This window comes from Zalophus californianus, chromosome 12 (genome assembly GCF_009762305.2).
Source record: "Zalophus californianus isolate mZalCal1 chromosome 12, mZalCal1.pri.v2, whole genome shotgun sequence".
Classification (NCBI taxonomy): domain Eukaryota; kingdom Metazoa; phylum Chordata; class Mammalia; order Carnivora; family Otariidae; genus Zalophus; species Zalophus californianus.
The window spans coordinates 92,915,059-92,936,105 of NC_045606.1; the positions used below are offsets into that span (position 1 = coordinate 92,915,059).

Sequence of the window (21,047 nt, forward strand, 5' to 3'; positions counted from 1 at the left end):
CCAAAAGAAGGCAGGAAAAGAGAAAGAGAATAATGGAAAACAGAAAACTAACATAAAACAAATTACTAAACTGGTAAATCTAAATCCAAACATATCAATAATTACATTAAATGTAAATGGTCTATAGATACAAATTAAGAGATAAAGATTGTCAGAAGAGATGAAAAAATATCCAACTATATGGTGTCTACAAATAACTCACTTTATAATGACATGGATAGCATAAAAGGATGGGAAAATATCTATCATGCAAACTAATTTAAAAAAAAAAGCTTTACTGACTATGTTAATATCAGATAAAGTAGACTTCAAGGAAAAAAAGAGGGAGAAAAAGTGACATTACACAATGATGAAACGGTCAATTCACTAAGAAGACACAAGTATCCTACTGTGCACCTACTAACAGAGCTTTAAAAAACATGTAATAAAAACACACAAAACATGAAAGGAAAACAAATTCACAATTATACTTCATGACTTCAACACTCCTCTTTCAGTAACAGAACTAGCAGAAAGACTAGTAGGATGTAGAAGAAATGAACACCTTCAATCCACTGGATCAAATTATATTTACATAACACTCTACTTAAAACAGGATACAAATTCTTGTAAAATGCACACAGAACATTCACAAAGATAGATCATATCCTAAATCATAAAACAAACCTTGACAAGTTTAAAAGAACACATTCTCTGACCATAAAAGAATTAAACTAGAAACAAAGATAACTGAAAAACCTCCAAACACTTGGAAATTAAACTTTTTTAAAAAGATTTTATTTATTTATTTGACAGAGACATAGCGAGAGGGAACACAAGCAGGGCGAGTGGGAAAGGGAGAAGTAGGCTTCCCACTGAGCCCGATGTGGGGCTCAATCTCAGAACCCTGGGATCATGACCTGAGCCAAAGGCAGATGCTTAACATTTGAGCCATCCAGGTGCCCCTAAACAACTCACTTCTTAATAATCCTTGGGTCAAAAAGGAAGCCCCCAACCCACAGGCCATTATCCTTCATAGGCAAAGATGCAAAAATCATTAATACGCTAGCAAATAATCCAGCAATTATAAAAAGAAGCAAAAATGAAAATACAACATACTGAATTTGTAGAATGCAGCTAATGTAGTAAAGGGGACTTTATGCCATTAAATTTATATCATTGTATCAGAAAAGAAAAATGGTCTCAAATTCAGCTTAAGAAACTAGAGAAAAAGCAAAATAGACCCAAAGAAAGTAGGACAGATAATAAAGAGGAAAAATCAGTTGAATTGTAAACAGAAGGGAAAATACATTTAAAAAATTAAACTGTTAAAAACACAATAGGGGGCACCTGGTTGGCTCAGGTTGGTTAATGTCTGCCTTTGGCTCAGGTCATGATAGCCTGCTTCTCCCTCTCCTCTGCCACTCCCCCTGCTGCTCCCCTCTGCTTGTCCTCTCTTGCTCTCTCTCTCTCAAATAAATTAATTAAAAAAATAAAAAAGACAACAGGCTCAAAGTGGAGTCACTTGTGTTAAGCCCACATCACCATCCGAGACTTAATACCTGATATAGATGCAGTTTTGGTCTCCCCCACCAATGTAACCTTAACCAGTCAGCCTGGAATACCTAGTCAGTAATTTGCCCCATAGACCCATGCTGTCCCTGCCCCCCCCCAAAAGAATGGTGACCTTGCTTGAAAGAAATCAGCTCTTTGCTAGAATAACTTCCTTGTCCTACCTCCTTCTGCCTATAAAAGTCTTCCTTGTTGCAGAGTTCTTTGTAACTCCTTTCTATCTCTTAGATGTGATGCTGCCCAATTCATGAATTGTTGAATAAAGCTAATAAAATCTTTAAAAATTACTCAGTTGAATCTTATTTTTTAACAAACCAAAGCTACTTCTTTGAAAGCATCAATAAAATTTATAAATCTTTAGTGAGAAAGACAAAGTAAAAAGAGAAGACACAAATTACCAACATTAATAATAAAAGAAGAATAAACTACAGACCCTCAAAGACATTTAGAGGTTGATAATAAGAGAATATTATGAAAAACTCAAAATGTACATAAATTCAAAAACTGAGAAGAAATGAACCAATTCCTCAAAAACCACACACACACACACACACACACACACACACACACACACACACACACAATCTCCTACAAGGTGGAAGAGGTCATCTCAATTTTCTAAAACCATCAAGGAAACAGATTATTTTACAAACCTTCTTTAAAAGAAATCTCTAGATCCAAATGATTTCAGTGACAAGTTCTACAAAATGTTTAAAGAAATAGGAAATGAGACTAATTCTACACAATGTCCTCCAAAAACAGAATAGGAGGGAACACTTGCCAACTCACTTTATGGAGCCAGCATTGCCCTTATACCATCGTGAAAGACCGTACAAAAAAAGAAAACCACACACCAATATCCCTTTTGAATATAGATGCAAAGTCAAAGAAGAAATCACAAGGGATATTAGAAAATACTTTCAGAGAAATGAAAATGAAAACACAACATATCAAAACTTATGGGATACAGCAAAAGCAGTCCTCAGTAGGAAATTTATACTGTAAATGCCCCCATCTCACACCATATATACAAATTAACTTAAAAATGTATAAATGACCTAAACATAAGAGCTAAAACTATAAACTCAGAAGGAAACAAGGTAAATCTTAATGACTTTGGATTCGACAATGGATTATTCGTTATGAAACCAAAAGTACAAACAAAAGAAAAAAACTGGATTTCAACAAAATCAAAAACATCTGTGCAAAGGACATTATCAAGAAAGTAAAAAGACCACCTATAAAGGGAAGAAAATGTTTGTAAATCCTGTATCTGAGGGGCGCCTGGGTGGCTCAGTTGTTAAGTGTCTGCCTTCGGCTCAGGTCATGATCCCAGGGTCCTGGGATCGAGGCCCACATCAGGCTCCCTGCTCTGCAGGAAGCCTGCTTCTCCCTCTACCAGTACCCCTGCTTGTGTTCCCTCTCTCGCTATGTCTCTCTCTGTCAAATAAATAAAATCTTTAAAAAAAAAAATCCTGTATCTGATAAAGGTCTGGTATCCAGAAGATATAAAGAACTGTTACAACTCAACAACAAAGACTACCCAATTAAAAAATGGGGAAAGAACTCTAACAGACATTTCTTCAAAGATATAGAAAAAAGCCCATAAGCACATAAAAAGATACTCAAAATCATTAGTCATTAGGGAAATGCAAATCAAAATCACAGTGTGTTATCTCCCACTTACTAGGATGGCTATTATTTGAACACACACACACACACACACACACACACACACACACACACACAGAAAATAACAAGTGCTGGGAGAATATGAAGAAACTGGAACCCTCACGCATTGCTGGTGAGAATGGAAAATGATGCAGCTGCTGTACCAAGTTTGCTGGTTCCTCAAAACAACAAAAAACAACACAGAATTACCAGATAACCCAGCAATTCCACTCCCAGGTATATACCCAAAATAACTGAAAACAGGTACCCAAATACACCAATATTCATAGCAGCACTATTCACAATAGTCAAAAGTTACAAGTAACCCCCAAACATCCATCAATGGATGAATGGATAAACAGATTGTGGTATACATGGACAATGTGAAAAACAAGAGACACTAAAGGTTGTATGTTTTATGATTCCATTTGTATAAAATTTAAGAAAAGATAAATCCATAGTAACAGAAAGCAAATTGGTGATTTTAAGGGGCTAGGGGAGGGAAAAATGGAGGGAGATTGCTTAGTGGTGCAGGGTTTTATTTTTAAAGTGATGAATGTATTCTGAACTAGACAGAAGTGGTGGTTGCACAACATTGTGAATGTACCAAATGCCACTGAATTTTTCACTTTAAAGTGAAATTCACATTTTACGTGAATTTCACCTCAATTTGCAAAAAAAGGAATGAAGGACTGACCATGCGACAATATAGATGAACTTTGAAAATATTAAGTAAATGAAGACAGACGTTAAAGAACACATATTGTATGATTCCTTTTACATGAAATATCTAGAATAGGCAAATCTACAGACACAGAAAGATTGGTGGATGTCAGGGGATGGAGGAAGAGAGAATGGGAAGTGACAGCTAATGGGAATAGGGTTTCTTTTTGGAGTAATAATCATTTTTCAGAATTAGTGGTGATGGTTTACACAACTCTGAGTAAACTAAAATCTACTGACTTGTACACTTTAAAAGGACACATTTTATGATATGTGAATTATATTTCAAATTAATCTTAGAATGGGAGAGGGGAGAAAGCTAAGGATCAGTATTTATAAAACTGTGAGAACATTTAGGAAATCTCAGCAGTGCCAAAATATATTTATTTATAACCCTTTTTCTCTAACCATAAGATAGCCAAACTGTAAATTAAGAATAAAATACCCAAATACCCACCATACGTTCACCATATATGGTAATTTATAATTTGCTTATTCATTAACTTGAATCATGTGATCTGTGATACTACTGCTTGGGGAGATAAGTTTCTTAGCAAATGACTAAGTCCCACAGGTATGAGTCAGTGCTAGCTCAGCGATGCTTTGTTATACTCTACTAAATGTCTATGCCATCATGCTCACAAAATTATATCATACTAGATTTTACAAATAAAATAAGATGTTATAATGATATTCCAGACTCTGGAAGCTTCAAGAAGGTCTTAGGGTTTTGTTCTTCAGAAAGATGAAGGTGTAGTGATGTTATGAACTTGGTATTGAGAGAAAATGGTTGGTAGTGGCTATGTATTGTTTAATAAACACACCTAGGAAACAAAAAAAAAATTAAGAATAAAATATCTAAAAAGTAAAAAGTAAAAATCAATTGATCAATAAAAATAAACTATGAATCCAGCCACTGGGAAGCTTTTTAAAAATTCAACTTCCAAATAAATCCTGAATTAAAGAAAAATCCACAAATGAAGGTACAATATTCAGAAATCATTGATAATAAAACACTACATATTAATGTAGCCAAAACAAAAGAAAATCAAGAGACTCAAATGCACTTATCAGAGGAAAAAACAGATCTGACAATATATTGTTTGTTGTAAGATAGAACAATAATTACAAGAAAAAACCTTGAATAAAAAGAAAATAAATTTTAACAGCCAAAATTAATGAAGGAGCAAACGAAAAATTAAGTGCATTAAGGGGTGCTTGGGTGTCTCAGTTGGTTGAGTGTCCAACTCTTGGTTTCGGCTCAGGTCATGATTTCATGGGTCACGAAATCAAGCCCCAGGTTGGGCTCTGCAATCAGTGGGGAGTCTGGGGATTCTCTCCCTCTGCCCTCCCCCGACTTGTGTGCGTGCACACTCTCTCTCTCTCTCTCTCAAATAAATAACCTTTAAAAAAATTAAGTACATTAAGTTAAACTAAGAATTCTTTGAAGAAATTAATATTGATCAATCCTCTGAAAATTTCAACAAGGAAATAAAGAATCAAAAAGGTAAAAAAAACCACGCAGATAAAGATAAGCGATATGGAGGACAGTATTACAAACAACTCCAATAACTGAAAATTTAGTTGAAATAGGCATTTACATGAAAATCTAAGTTGCCAAAATCAACTCAAGAAAACTTGGAAACCCTAGGTAGTAAGCCTGTAAAGAAACTAAAAGGTTGTAAAACGTGTATCCAATAGCAATACCAGGGCCTAAGGTTTTATATCCCTTTCCTTAAAGGGATGAAGGATAACAGGTGCCATTTTATCTTCCTCCACGGTCTGGAGATGCCAAGTGGCTGGCGTTCCCTAACTTTAGTAAACAACTGACACACACACTCCAGGCAGTTTTGCACTCAAACTCAGACTTAAATCCCCCTTTTAACTAATGGAGTTAACAAAATACCTGTATTCACATACTTCCTATCACACATACACACAGTAACACAGAAAAGAGAGACAGAGAATCAACAGATGAATGAATAGAGACGGCACAACATTAGTGGCCTGAAAAATGTCCAATAATTTTCTTTTACTACCTCACAAAAGAGGACAAGCGTCAATTTCCCTAATAATTCAAATTACTGAAAGGAAAGTGGAATTTTTGCTTTTTCTACTATTTAGTTATTATTTAAAGTTAAATTCAAGGGTGCCTGGGTGGCTCAGTTGGTTAAGCATCTGCCTTCAGCTTGGGTCATGATCCCAGGGTCCTGGGATCGAGCTCCAGTTTGGGTTCCCTGCTCAGTGGGGAGCCTGCTTCTCCTTCTCCCTCTCCCTCTGCTGCTCCCCCTGCTTATACTCTCTGTCAAATAAATAAAATCTTTAAAAAATATATTAAAAGTTAAATTCAAAAGGTTCCCCAGATGAAAAATATTCTGGGCACTGATTAAATGTTCTTTATTTTTTTCCAATATAAACACTATAGCCAATACAATTTACATAATCAATACAGCAAAAATTTATACAATTTTAAAAGTCGACAGCAAAAGAACCAAATAGCTCAAATGGCCAGATTCACTTTTCTGCTTATTTTTGATTATTGCCAGTCCCAATTTAATGAACATTAAATATAGCTAAAGAGAAATAAAATGCAAGACAGTGTCATCAACATGACAACTCTTTGAGCAAATTACCTTAAACTCTATGACACACTTTAAAATGACTGATTAAAAGTCATTTTTATGACTTTTAATCAGTCATTCTAAAGTCCACCAACAGTTGGCTTCTATGAACAAACTCAGGAATAATACACAAAAACTGACAGTGGATACATATGAGAAGTAAGAGTAGAGCTCAGTTAGAATGGAAGTTAAAGTTACCCTTCCCTGGGTCGCCTGGGTGGCTCAGTCTTTAAGCATTTGCTTTCGGCTCAGGTCATGATCTCAGGGTCCTAGGATCGAGTCCCGCATCGAGCTCCTTGCTTGGCGGGGAGCCTGCTTCTACCTCTGCCTGCCACTCCCCGCCTGCTTGTGCTTGCCCTTTCTCTCTCTCTCCCCCCTCCCTGACAAATAAATAAAATCTTTAAAAAAAGAAAAAGAATAATAATTTAAAAAAAAAGTTACTCTTCATTGTATATGCTTTTGTATTTTTTATAACCCGGCAATTTTCAATAAAAACTAGTTACAAATTTTTGAAATTATATATAAATTTAAAGCCATAATGAATCAGTGTAGTCACTCTATTAACAGGTTTTTTAAGATTTTATTTATTTGACAGAGAGAGACACACAGCGAGAGAAGGAACACAAGCAGGGGGAGTGGGAGAGGGAGAAGCAGGCTTCCTGCTGAGCCGAAGGCAGACTCTTAACGACTGAGCCACCCAGGCGCCCCCAACAGGTTTTTTTGTTTTTTTGCATATCAAGACCAAGTATTAATCAGGTAAAAAATTTATCTAATTAGAGCTAAGTTTTTATGATTAAAACTATATTCAAATAAAAAGGTAAAAGATAAAATGTTTAACTACTGAAATTTACTTATTTAAATAAGATTATAAGAAAGTAATATTTCTAAAGAGATATTCACATATCAGATAAATCTGATTCTTTTAGAATGTTTTGTGGTTATTTTTGGTGGATCCAGTTTATGTCATCCTACTTTAACATTTAAGGAGATTTTCAATACTAATACACACTCGTGTATTTTATGATCTTACGCATATTTTTTTGGGTGCATAGTTCTGTGAATTTTATTTAAATCCAATTAATTAATATATAATGTATTATCTGTCAGAGGTACAGGTCTGTGATTCATCAGTCTTATATAAATACCCAGTGCTCAGTGCATCTGGGTGGCTTAGTTGTTAAGCGTCTGCCTTCAGCTCGGGTCACGATCCCCGGGGTCCTGGGACTAAGCCCATCGGGCTCCCTGCTCAGCGGGGGGCCTGCTTCTCCCTCTCCCTCTCCCCCTGCTTATGTTCCTCTCTTGCTGTGTCTCTGTCAAGTAAATAAATAAAAATCTTAAAAAAAAAATACCCAGTGCTCATTACAACACATACCCTCCCCAATGTCCATCACCGAGTGATCTTACACATATTTTAGAAATAAGCCAGCTAACTATGGATCACACATACAAAAATAGCTCCAAATGAAGATGTTTTGACATTTCTAAGGATACACATCATTCTACATCTACCATTTTAGCTTGAAAGTTTTTATATTTTGCAAGCAAAATACTGATACTAAACCAATCCAGCACCATTTCATCCACAGACTTAACATACACACACACACACACACACACACCTTGTTCCACATTTAAAAAAAAATCAGTTTGTAATTTTCCCTTCCACCTTCCCCCAATTCTACGACTCTGAAGTACTCAATGTCAACATTTTGAGTCATTTTCTTCCATATTTTTCTCTCTGCCTTTATGTTCTTTTTAAAAACAAAACCAGGATTATACTTAATATATTATTCCTTGGCAACTATCATGGTTCTGGTAATTTTGTGTTCAAGTTTACTCAACCATATATTAAAACATACACATTCTGGTTATTGGAACATTTTATTCAACAATGCAGCAGCACACAATAGTTAAAGAGTTATACATTTTCCAGGGCTTTTATTTTTTTTTAATTTTATTTATTTATTTGACAGAGAGAGACACAGCGAGAGAGGGAACACAAGCAGGGGAAGTGGGAGAGGGAGAAGCAGGCTCCCCGTGGAGCAGGGAGCCTGATGTGGGGCTTGATCCCAGGACCCTGGGATCACGACCTGAGCCAAAGGGAGACACTTAACGACTGAGCCCACCCAGGCGCCCCTACCAGGGCTTTTATTTTTGCGGGATAGATTCCCTAAAGGACAATTGCTGGATTAAAAGATGGACACAAACACACAATTTTAAAATTTGTAATAAACATTATCATATACTTTTGCAAAAGGCTTTACAAATTATCAATCCTTTCTTTTTCATTAATTTTTTTTAAAAGTAGGCTTCATACCCAGCATGCGGGGCTTGAACTCCCCACCCTGAGATGAAGACCTGAGCTGAGATCAACAGTTGGACGCATAACCAACTGAGCCAACCATTGAGCATCCCTAAAATTCTCAATCCTTAGTCAGTATCTGTATCTCAATCCTATCAGCAACTCAGTCTCATCATGCCCAAACAGGTGCTGATAGGTTGCTGATTTTCCTATAGTCCAGCTAACAACTGATGTTATTATTATTTTTTTATTTATTTTTTGCTACTATACCAATGGACAAAACATAATCTTGCTGTCAATACTAACTTCCTGGGGCACCTGGAAGCTGCCCAGTTGGTTAAATGTCTGCCTTCACTCAAGTCATGATCCCAGGGTCCTGGGATCGGGCCCCAAATTGGAGTCCCTGCTCCATGGGGAGCCTGCTTCTCCCTCTCTCTCTGCCGGCCGCTCCCCCTGCTTGTGCTCTGTCAAATAAATAAAATCTTTAAAAAAAAACAAAACAAAACAAACCAACTTCTGGGTGCCTGGGTGGCTCAGTTGGTTAAGCGACTGCCTTCGGCTCAGGTCATGATCCTGGAGTCCCAGGATCGAGTCCCGCATGGGGCTCCCTGCTCAGCAGGGAGTCTGCTTCTCCCTCTGACCCTCTTCCCTCTCGTGCTTTCTCTCTCTATCTCATTCTCTCTCTCAAATAAATAAATAAAATGTTTAAAAAAAAAACAAAACAAAAAAAACAACAAACCAACTTCCTTTTCTAATGAGATTATCTACTCAGACATTATGAATCTGCATGTCTTGTTTTATGAATTATAGGTTTATATCTTTTGTCCACTTTTAATGCAGTGTCATTTTCTTTTCAATTTGTGAGAGCTCTCTGTATATTAGGACTGTTAATCCTTTGTTAAGTGTCAGGGGTTTTTTTTGTTTCTTTTTTACAGATTTTATCTCTTTGAGAGAGAGAGTGAGATGGGGGGGAGAGTGAGATGGGGGGCAGAGAGAGAGAGAGATCACGAGCACGGGGGAAGAGCAGGAGAAGCAGACTCCTCGCTAAGCAGGGAGCCTGATTTGAGACTCAATCCCAGGACCCTCATATCATGACCTGAGCTGAAGGCAGACACTTAACCGACTGAGCCATGCAGGCACCCAAGTGTCAGTTTTTTCCATTGTATATCACATCTTTTCCTTTTATGTGCACACTATTATCTTACAAAAATCCTGAATTTTTATATATTCAAGTGTGTCAATCTTTTCCTTTATACTTCTCGGATTTCCTAACTTGCTTAGTTCTGCTCCATCCCTCAAATTGAGAAAAGCACTAGAACTTCCTAGTGGCTAAGAGTATGGGCTTTGTGGTCATAATACTTTGGATTAAATCTTATTTCACCACTAACCAGTTGTGAATACTTGGGCAATTTCCTAATATGTCTCCTCAACTACAGAATGGGAATGATGAAAGTACCTACTTCATAAGGTAGTTAGGGGAGGGACTAAATTAATATATGTCAAAACCTTAGAATAGAACATACAGAATTACCAAAATGCTTGTGCTTATTATTTAAGTTGGATCTAGAATTAACAATGGTCCTCAAACTTTACCATGCACAGAATCACTAAAACGGCGTGTTAAAATATAGATTGTAGAGCCTCATGTCCAGAGTTTCTGATTCAGTAAGTCTGCAGTAGAGCCTGCATTTTTTAAATAGGGCTCCAGGTAATGCTGTTGCTGCTGGTTGTGGGCACCTCACTTTCAGAACCACGTATTTAGAATTAAAAGAATGTTTCTTAATCTCTAAAAAGTTAATGTTACAGTATATGGGATCAGTTTTCTACAGATGATTTCCAGTTTATTTAATTACATCTCCTTAGTGTACAGATAGTGTACATGGGATATATATCTATATTGGTTCCGTTCATGTCTGAAAATATCTTGGCTAGGTATGGGATTCTCAAATGCACTTTTTCTCTCCATTTCTCCAGAGAGAAATGCAAATGTTGACTTATCTTTCCTTTCTGTTCTGTCTACAAGCTTCTGATCATCTGTATCCCTGATATTCAGGAATCACATCAGGAAATGTAACTTTTGCTTGTTATTCTGTCTTTCTTCAGCTCAGAGATACAGTCTTCTATTGTTTTTTATTTCTCTGCTTTTTTTCATTTTAAAAATCCCTTAATTCATATATTAGATTTCCTGAGTATATATTCTAAGTCACTCACATTTTTACTCATGAATTCCATTTCTGTGTATTTTTCCTTTTTCATTGTCAAATACTGATTAATCACTTATGTACCCAAGACTATTCTAGGCTCTAGCCACATAGCAGTAAACAAAATCCCTGCCCGCACAGAGTATACATTCAGGTAGGGGAACAGACAAACAGGAAAACAAACATATCAATTTCTAACAGTTATAAATGCTTTGAAGAAAATTCAGTCTAGGTAAGGGAGAGAGAACAGAGAGGCTCTTTTAGAAAGAGCAATTTGTGGTCAAGAAAGGTCTTATCAGAGGTGATGACATTTGAACAGATATCTAGGAGAATGACCAGAGGAAGCTTGCAAGAATACCCCTCAGGCAGAGAAAAAAATAGCAACTACTGAGAAAAGCCCTAGGTTAGAAGTGTGCCTTGGAGATCGCAAAAAACAGAAAAGCCAATGTAGCTGGTGTTAAGAAAATGCAGATAGTGCAAAACAACAGTTCTCAAACTTCTTGGTCTTGGGATCACTTCACACTTTTAAAAATTATTGAGGATCTCTAAAAGCTTTTGGTTATGTGGGCTATATCTATTGATAGTTGCCATACTAGAAAGACTGAGAAATTATCAAACTATTAATTTAATAAGAAATTCACTATGTAACATTTTTTAAGTACACTGTCCAAAACAAACAAACAAAAATTAGTGAGAAGAATGACACTGTTTTTCCCCCAAAGATTTTATTTATTTATCTGAACGAGAGAGAAGCGAGAGAGGAACACAAGCAGGTGGAGTGGGAGAGGGAGAAGCAGGCTTCCCGCCGGGCAGGGAGCCCGATGCAGGGCTAATATCCCAGGACCCCGGGATCATGACCTCAGCCGAAGGCAGACGCTTAATGACTGAACCACCCAGGCGCCCCAAATGACACTGTTTTACATCTTTACAATTCTTTTTCATGACTAGCTTAATAGAAGAAGCTGGTCTCTAGTATATTTCTGCAGTAATCTGTAGCAATAACCACACATCAGTGAACAACTGGAAACTCCATTTTACACTCATGAAAATCCAACTAAAAATTAAATAACATCTTGGTATATTTTATATTAATAACATCTTGGTATTTTTTATATCCCTGTGGATCCTTGGAAAGAGCCTTGGGGGCCTCTGGCTATCTCCACATTTTGAGAATCACTAGTTTAGAAGATAAAGTGACAGAGGCTGGCAGGGGCCAGATTACACAGACCTTGAAAATCATAGTTAAAAAGTCTAGTTCCGTTTTAAATGAAAATGGTTTTCTTTTCTTTTTAAGATTTTATTTATTTGAGAGAGAGCATGAAGGGTGGGGGAGGGGGACAGAGCAGAAGGAGAGGGAGAAGCAGGCTGACTCAACTGGATCCCAGGACCCTGGGATCATGACCTGAGCCGAAGGCAGATGCCTAACCAACCTGACCAAGCCACCCAGGCTCCCCTTAAGTGTGGTTTTCTAAGTAAAGAAGTAACATAAATTACATCTTAAATGATCACTCCCATTGCTATGTAGAGAAGAGAATGTAAGGCGGCAAAACCATTTAGAAGGATATTGCAGACAAACAGGAAAACAAACTGGGTAACTAGGTAGATGAAAGTAGCTAAGACTAAGGTGGTGGCAATGGAAGTAGTGAGAAGTGGTACAGCGGTTCAAGATACATTTCAAAGGTAGTGCCAATGAAACTCACTAGAAGACTGAATCCTGGATATGAAGAAAAAAGATCTTACTTGATCTTATAGAACAGAAATTCGGTTCTTAGCCGTAGATTCTTTGTTTTAGTTTGTCTCTGAAATTTATACATTTGGGAATTCATTCCAGAGAAAATTCTCCTGGCTCCATGTCTGAAATATATCCTTTATCAGATTACTTCTTACCACTTGTCCTGCTATCACCTTAGTCCAAGTGACCATCATCTCTCTCCTAGAATCTCCAATGATTTGTTCACTGAACTCACAGATGATTAGAGTAAAAAGAAAACAGGAAATTGTGGATAATGCATTTTAAGTATGGTTGACACATGCAAAAACACATGGAACTCCACTCAAAGGCTTTGGCCCTATGTCAAAATATAGGCATAGGACAATACATTTTTTATGTTTTAAATTAAAATATGGTATTTATATCTTAATTTCCTTAAAAATTTTTCCACTTTAACCATCTTCAATTAACAACCAACTGCTGGTACTGATTGCATAATAGAAGCATCCACTTAAATAGCAAACGTAAATAGCAACATACTTTTCGTTTGCTCTTAAAACAAAGGACATCTCAAGTTCAAAGATCACAGCTGTGGAGGTAATACACCTTAATAATCTATGAAAACTCAAACAAACCTTAAATTGATAAAAATATTCAAACAAGAAATGAGATAATTACACATGTAATTCCTGTAAAACATTCTACTTGCTGTAAAAAGAACAGAATGTCTACAACCCTTTCTATTTAAAATATAAGCAAGTTCTAGACACAAACCTCTGTGTTGCTTTAGTCAACTTTGTTGATTTTTATCTCAAATAAGGAATTCCTTAATTTTTTTGAGTATAGTTGACACACAATGTTACATTAGTTGCAGGTATGCAACATAGCAATTTGACAAGTTTATACATTATGCTATGTTCACAAGTGAAGCTACCACCTGTCACCATACTGTTTTTTTCTTTCTTTTAAGCACAACTGAACCACCTGCTTCGAAAGAGAACACATAAAGGATAATTTTCCTCTATCTCTATGCTATGAAAAGCAAAGCAAAGCAGTCACTTGATCTTCCTATTTCCTTGCCATCCTTGGCAAACATTCTGCACTGTGATCTTAAGAAGCCTACCTTTAATATAGTTAAGATTTTAACCACTACATTTGGAATCTACCACAAGATTCCCTTCTGTACCATCTTATTAGATCCTGTTTAGTCACATCTTATAATGCCATTTTATCCCCCCAAGGCAATTCTGTTTTTCCTCCAGGTTCCTTTATTTACTTCTCCAGTTAGCCGTGTGAGATATTTTAAGACCTGACCTTTTTAAACTATGGTACACATTTTTTCAAGGCTTCTAAAAATGTTTTTAGGTATTTCTAGCTATTTAACGTTGTTTAAATACTCAGTAAATGTGAGGCACTGTTGGGAGTGCCAGACACATAAAACTTTGTCCCTACCCTTACAATGTACAGGAGTTACTTTTATCTAAACAATTCTAAGCCCACATTTTGTTTCAGTTCCCTTTTCTAAAGATGAATAACCACACAATGAATTATTTTGGCTTTCTCCCTTCCTGACAAACTACTATATATACTCGAATGGTGATTACTTAATTATATACTGATTTATCCACAGACCTCTTTGCCTACTAACTAGAACTAATCCAAAATATATGTATGTAAAATAAAAAGATAGCCATTTTATTGCATGTTCTGTGCCTGTCAGGTTATATACACTGGCTCATTTAATCATTACAACACAGTAAGATAGTATGTATTCCATTATATAAATGAGTGGTAAGGTTCATTAAGGTTAAGTAACTTGCCCAAATTCACACCAAGAGGGATTGGAATCCAGATCCATCTCGCACAGTAATAAGAAATAAAGATGGTATCTTCAATAAAGGCTTCAAACAAATCACAAATTCAATGACCATCTACAGTAGACCTTGACAATAAAACAGAATTTAACCAACATATCTATTATATGCAAAAAACTACAGGCTTTGGAGACATGGAGATAATCAGACTCTACTTTTTAGATAACAGTTTAAAAGGAGACATAAGCTATCTTTTACTTCTCTAGAAGACCCCAATTTAAGTCAGCTCCCCATTATAGAAGTTCTTAAACTTCCTAGTTTTTTTTTCTTTTCCTTTCTTTTCTTTCTCTCTCTTTCTCTCTCTGCCTTTCTGTCTGCCTTCCTTTCTTCCTTCCAAGATTTTATTTTTCAGTAGTATCTACAACCAACATGGGGCTTGAACCTTCAACTACAAGATCCAGTTGCATGCTCTACCCACCAAGCCAGCCAGGAGCTCCTTCTTAAACTTCCTGGTTTCAGAATCCCTCTATAATCTTAAAAATTATGGAGGACTTTTCAGAGCTTTTATTCATGTAGGTTATAGCTTTCAATGTTTATCATATTAAAAATTATAACCAAGAAATTTTTATTTTATTTTTTAAAGATTTTATTTATTTAAATGACATAGAGAGAGAGAGAGCACAAGTAGGCAGAGCGGCAGGCAGAGTGAGAGGGGCTGAGCAGGGAGCCCGATGCAGGGCTCGATCCCAGGAGCCTGGGATCATGACCTGAGCTGAAGGCAGACACTTAACCGACTAAACCACCCAGGCACCCCAAGAAATTTTTATTTTTAATTCATTTAAAAATTACACACAAACGCATTAACTCAACTGATCTACTTTTTATGAAAAAAATAATTACATTTTCCAAAACAACAAAATAATGAAAAGTGCTATTTCCTATATTTTTTATAGTATCATTAATATCTGTGTTAACAGAAGACATCTGAATTCTCTTATCTTCTGCATTCAGTCTGTTGCACTCACACATTTTATCACTGGATACTCATGAGAGAATCAGAGTGAAAAGGCAAACAACGTCTTAGTATTATGAAAATAGTTTTGAGGGGCGCCTGGGTGGCTCAATCATTAAGCGTCTGCCTTCAGCTTGGGTCATGATCTCAAGGTCCTAGGATGGAGCCCCAAATTGGTCTCCCTGCTCAGCGGGAAGCCTGCTTCTCCCTCTCCCACTCCCCCTGCTTGTGTTCCTTCTCTCGCTGTCTCTCTAAGAAATAAATAAAATCTTAAAAAAAAGAAAAGAAAGTAGTTTTGAACTCAAGGACCCTTCAAGGCATCCTTTACTATTCCTTCATAGCACCTTTCAAAAATTTATAATTACATTTGTGTGCACAGATTTTGTTCAAGGTCTGTTATCTCTAGACTACAGGTTCCATAGTGACTGTTTTTGTACATGAATATGTCCACGATGTCTACACATTTTGCCCAACACATAGTCGTCACAAAAATATCTACTGAGTTATCATACTATAATAATATAAAGAAACTACTGTGATTAAAAGAGGGTAAATGGACAATATGTGTCTGGAAGCAAATTTGGAAGACTTCCTATTTGACTTGGATCCTAAAGGATAGTTAGAATTTTGTTGAAGGTAGGTGGGTGTGGGTGGGTATAAGAGTATTGCAGCCACAGTAAACAATCATCAGTGGCATCTAGGTACAAGTTATGTTCCTAATAAGTCTTTTAATAGTATGGTTTGGCTACAGCATAGGTAAGAGTTTAGGAGGACATAAAGGTAATAAAGGTAAGCTGAAAAATCTTCAATGAAATTTGGCTTTTTTTTTTTTAAGATTTTATTTATTTATTTGACAGAGAGAGACACACCGAGAGAGGGAACACAAGCAGGGGGAGTGGGAGAGGGAGAAGCAGGCTTCCCGCGGAGCAGGGAGCTGGATGCGGGGGTCCCAGGACCCTGGGATCATGACCTGAGCTGAAGGCAGACACTTAACGACTGAGCCACCCAGGCACAGCTGGCTTTTGTTTTAGAGACAAAAGCCAAATGGTCAACATCCATGGTTTAAATTCCTTATACCACTATTTACTAGATGGGCTTGGATATGTTTATTCCAAATCTTACTCTGCTCATACTTCACAAGGCTATTGTAATGGTTTTACGAGATCATAATTTTGTGTGTTATTTTGTTTACTGTCATTACTCTAAACTATTATCCTTTCTCCCTGGACTACTACTTATAAAAGCATCTTTAAAAAATTTTATTTACTTGAGAGAGAGAGAGAGAGAGAGAGAGAGACAGAGAGCTGGGGGTGGGCTGGGAGAGGAGCAGAGGGAGGGGGACAAGCGGACTCCACATCAAGCGCAGAACCAGCCTTGGGGCTCAATCCCATGACCCCAAGATCATGACCTGAGCCTAAATCAAGAGTCGGATGCTTAACCAACTGAGCCATCCAGGCACCCCTACTTACAAAGGCATCTTAACTGGTTTCCCCATTTCTTTTGCCCTATTCCCATTCCTCTCTCATCCATTCTCCACAGTCAGAGTGAAATCCCTAAAACACAAATCTGATCACATCACTTTCCCTGCTTAAACCTTTTAATGGCTCCCCAGTGACTCAAAATAAAACCTTAACTTCTTAGCACAGATTACAAGATCCTAAATGATGCCACAATACCTACCTCCTGCCTTATCAGGCACTATTCTTCCCATCCCTTACTCAATAAACTCAACAACACTGACCTTCCAGCAGGAAAGCCTTTACACAAGCTATTTTTTCTTCTTGGAAAATTCTACCAAGCACTTTCCAAACAAACACAGCTTTTCCAGATAGAAGAGATCTTTCAATCTCACTTCCTCAGAGAGGCCTATCCCGATCACTCTCCCCCAGTCTATACTGGATGCACATTAACAGTACCTGGTATTTTTTCCTTGGGCACATAATCACAATTCAGAATTTGTGTGTGTGTGTGTACGTGTTTTTTTTTATAATTTGTTTAATGGATGTCTCCTGATTATAGAGACCACATCTAAGCCAGCACATATAGTAATTTTTTTTTAAAAATTGCAGTTTTTATTGTTATAAATGGCTTTTGATCTGATTAGACATATAGTTTAGATGTTTACTCTGGCAACAATGTTTAGGTTAACTAACAAGCCAGAGAGGCACTGGAGGCAAAAAGTACCATTAAAAGCATGCCACAATTATAGGCAAGAAGTAATGAGAGTCTGAACTACTGCTGATAGATTTAATATCCTCACAATAATCCTGTAAGGTATCAAGGAGGAAGCTAAGGTTGTTCTGAGAGAGTAAATGGCCATTCCATAAGAGAAAGTTTTAAAACTTTTCATATAATATAGCTATGAGTTTGGATGACCAGAAAAGTAGAGAAACTATAATTCCAACTTCACAAAGTAAATCACCACAATTGTAATACTGAAGTGGGTACAAAAGAAACCCCTTTATTCAATGTAATAAAGTCTGGTGGTTGGTTAACTGAACAGGTTCATTAAATCAGAGAATCATAAGCAATGATAGAATCTTAAACACCTATTTTACTTAAAACTGTAAAATGAACATTCTCCAATCCTTGATGTAGGGCAAGGGATCTTCCTTTAACTATAACCCACACTTAAATCTGACAGCAAATACTTTTTTAAATGGGAACTATCAGTTAACCTGATGAGTTGGAGAAGTGTAAGTCAGTTAAGAGAACTTAAATTATTTTCCCCTTTTGAATACTATAGTTGAAATGATGGAAAATGAATAGTAATTTACAACGTGATGGCCAAATGCATGATTTACACCTATGAGGGCACACAGGAGACTCTTTATTAGGGTTGTAGGCAGACATTATTTAGTAATGTATTCATCAAGAAAATTAAGAAAAATTCAGATTTTTCATATTTAATATTTACAGAGCCACCCTCACTTAGGGTTAATAGACAGATATGTTAGATACAGTTAAGAGGTATGTGGAAGACCTGCCATTCCACACGGCAGAACGCTTGATGGTGGTGGTGTTCTCATTCTTCTTTGCACATTTGTCTTATTGTGACACGCTACGACTTAAATACTGAGTTAAGTAAATGTATGGTTATTATCTAGTTTTAACTAAAGTAAACCTTATGAAACAGACATGAGGCTTGAAAGGAACTCATACCAAAAAATCTCAAACCTCCTACTGAACCTAACACTACTGCTGCTAGAGAAAAAGGCAAAGCTGACATGTGTGCTCCTAGTACAAGCTGTTTGGCAGCCACAATACAGGATTAAAACAATGATCTGATCCAGTGGTTCTCAACCAGGGCTGACTCTTGGCAGTGTCTGAAGATATTCTGATTGTTAGAATTGAGGCGAGGGTACTATTGGCACCTAGTAGGGAGAAACCAGGGATGCTGCTTAACATCCTATAATGCAAAGGACAGCTCCCCAAGCCAAGAATTATCCAGGCCAAAATGTCTGGACTTTATTTCTCAACAGTGCCCAGTTTGAGAAATCCTGACCTAATCAGATCTGACAAGAAACTAGCCAGTTTTAAAAAATTATCCAGATTATTCAAAACACAGATTCGTATCCACTATCATTAATGATGAATCTTGCCATAAGGGTGTAATGGCCTGAGATGTTAGCTAAAGATAAACAAAACCATCAAAATTCCTTTCATTTTTAGCTTAGTTTTTAAAAATTTATTTTTGTACAGAACACACGTGATTTATAAGACAGACAGACATGTAGTGGGGGTAATGAATTTTACTGATAATATAAAAAATTTTAAAGTCTGAAGATTCAAACAACAAAAGCTAATAAAGAGGTATCAGTACATTGACATAAGTAGAGTGTATCAAAATTCTAATTTAAATTCCTAGCTAAAAGAATCTGGTAAAGAAATGTTTTATTCTCGGGCGCCTGGGTAGCTTGGTCGTTAAGCGTCTGCCTTTGGCTCAGGTCATGATCCCAGGGTCCTGGGATCAAGTCCCGCATCAAGCTCCCTGCTTGGCGGGGAGTCTGCTTCTCCCTCTCCCCTCTGCTCGTGCACGCTCTCTCTCAAATAAATAACATTGTAAAAAAGAAAGAAAGGAATGTTTTATTCTCTAGGACAAGCACAACCCAGGGTATTAAATTGATTCAAGATAATAATCCAGATTGAAAACCATCAGTAGGAAACCAGTCAAGGCTCCAAAAATATAAAGAAAACAACATGAGCTGTCAATTGTGGTTAACAAACTGCAAGAGTAACTGTACGTGATACAACAGTAAGTGAGGAGGCTCCAATTAGCATGGTGGTTAAGAGCATGGCCTCTGTAATCACAGTGCCTGGGTCCAAATCCCAGATCCTCCACTTAAGCAATGTACCCCTAGCCAAGTTGCATAACTTTTCTAAACCTACTGTTTTGTCTACAAAATGGGAATTACAGTATCTAATTCTTATGGCCCTTGTGAAAATATATGGTATAGCACAATAGTTTAGAGCACAAGCTTTAAAATCAGAATCAGCTCTGACACTTATTAGCTCTGTAATCTTGGACAAAGTACTTAACTCCCAAGTGTCAGTTTCTTCATCTATAAAACATATTTAAATTAAAATATGATAAATTTTATTATATAATTATGTAGAGAAGAGTTTATAAAACATATCCACAGTCTAAAGAATGACTGTAAAGTTAAGAAACAGCACTGCCAGTAACTTAAAAGCCTCCCACGTGTCCTTTCTCATCCACTGTCTGCCATTCCTGGGGTAATCACTATTACTCTTCACTTTTGTGATAATTATTCTCTTGATTTTCCTTATAATTCTGTACCTACATTTGTATTCTTAAACAATACAGTTAATTCCATGTCTTTGAACTTTTTATAAATAGAAGCATGTTGCATTTAAATTTTTGTGACTTCTAATGTTTGACTAATATGTTTGTGGGATCATACACATTGGTGAAGGAGCTGTTTTTTCCTGCTCTATTTGAACTAAGTTTTTATTAAACTAATAAGAACAAATACTACACTTGATCTTAGCCAAAAGGCCAAGAAGTGATGAACCAAATTTTTATTCCATAAGTGAATACACCATGATTTACCTATATAATCCACTGCTGATGGACATTTGAAATTTTTTCTTTGTATTTTGGAGTTAAAATGAATAATGCTGCTATGAAGAGTCATATCCACATGCCTCCTAGTCCACATAGTCACAGATTTTCTCTAGGGCAATGGCTGGTTCTCAAATTATGATTCCTGGGCCAGTAGCACCAGCACCACCTGGAACTATCAGGCTCCACCCCATTCCTACTGAATCAGAAACTCTGGGGGTGGGGCCCAGCAGTCCGTTTTAACAATCCCTCCAGGGGATTTTGATGCACACTCAAGTTTGACAACCACTGGTCTAGGTTAAATACCCAGGAGTGGTGTTGCTAGTTGTAGAACATCCTACTACTTTCCAAAGTG

The 21,047-nt window shown here is 36.8% G+C and overlaps 1 protein-coding gene and 1 pseudogene across 9 annotated transcripts in view; both read right to left on the reverse strand.

Moving 5' to 3' along the window:
• BRAF (B-Raf proto-oncogene, serine/threonine kinase) overlaps positions 1–21,047 on the reverse strand; it is a 181,759-nt gene that overhangs the window by 131,935 nt on the left and 28,777 nt on the right. The window lies entirely within an intron of this gene.
• LOC113912111 lies at positions 20,520–20,638 on the reverse strand (annotated as a pseudogene).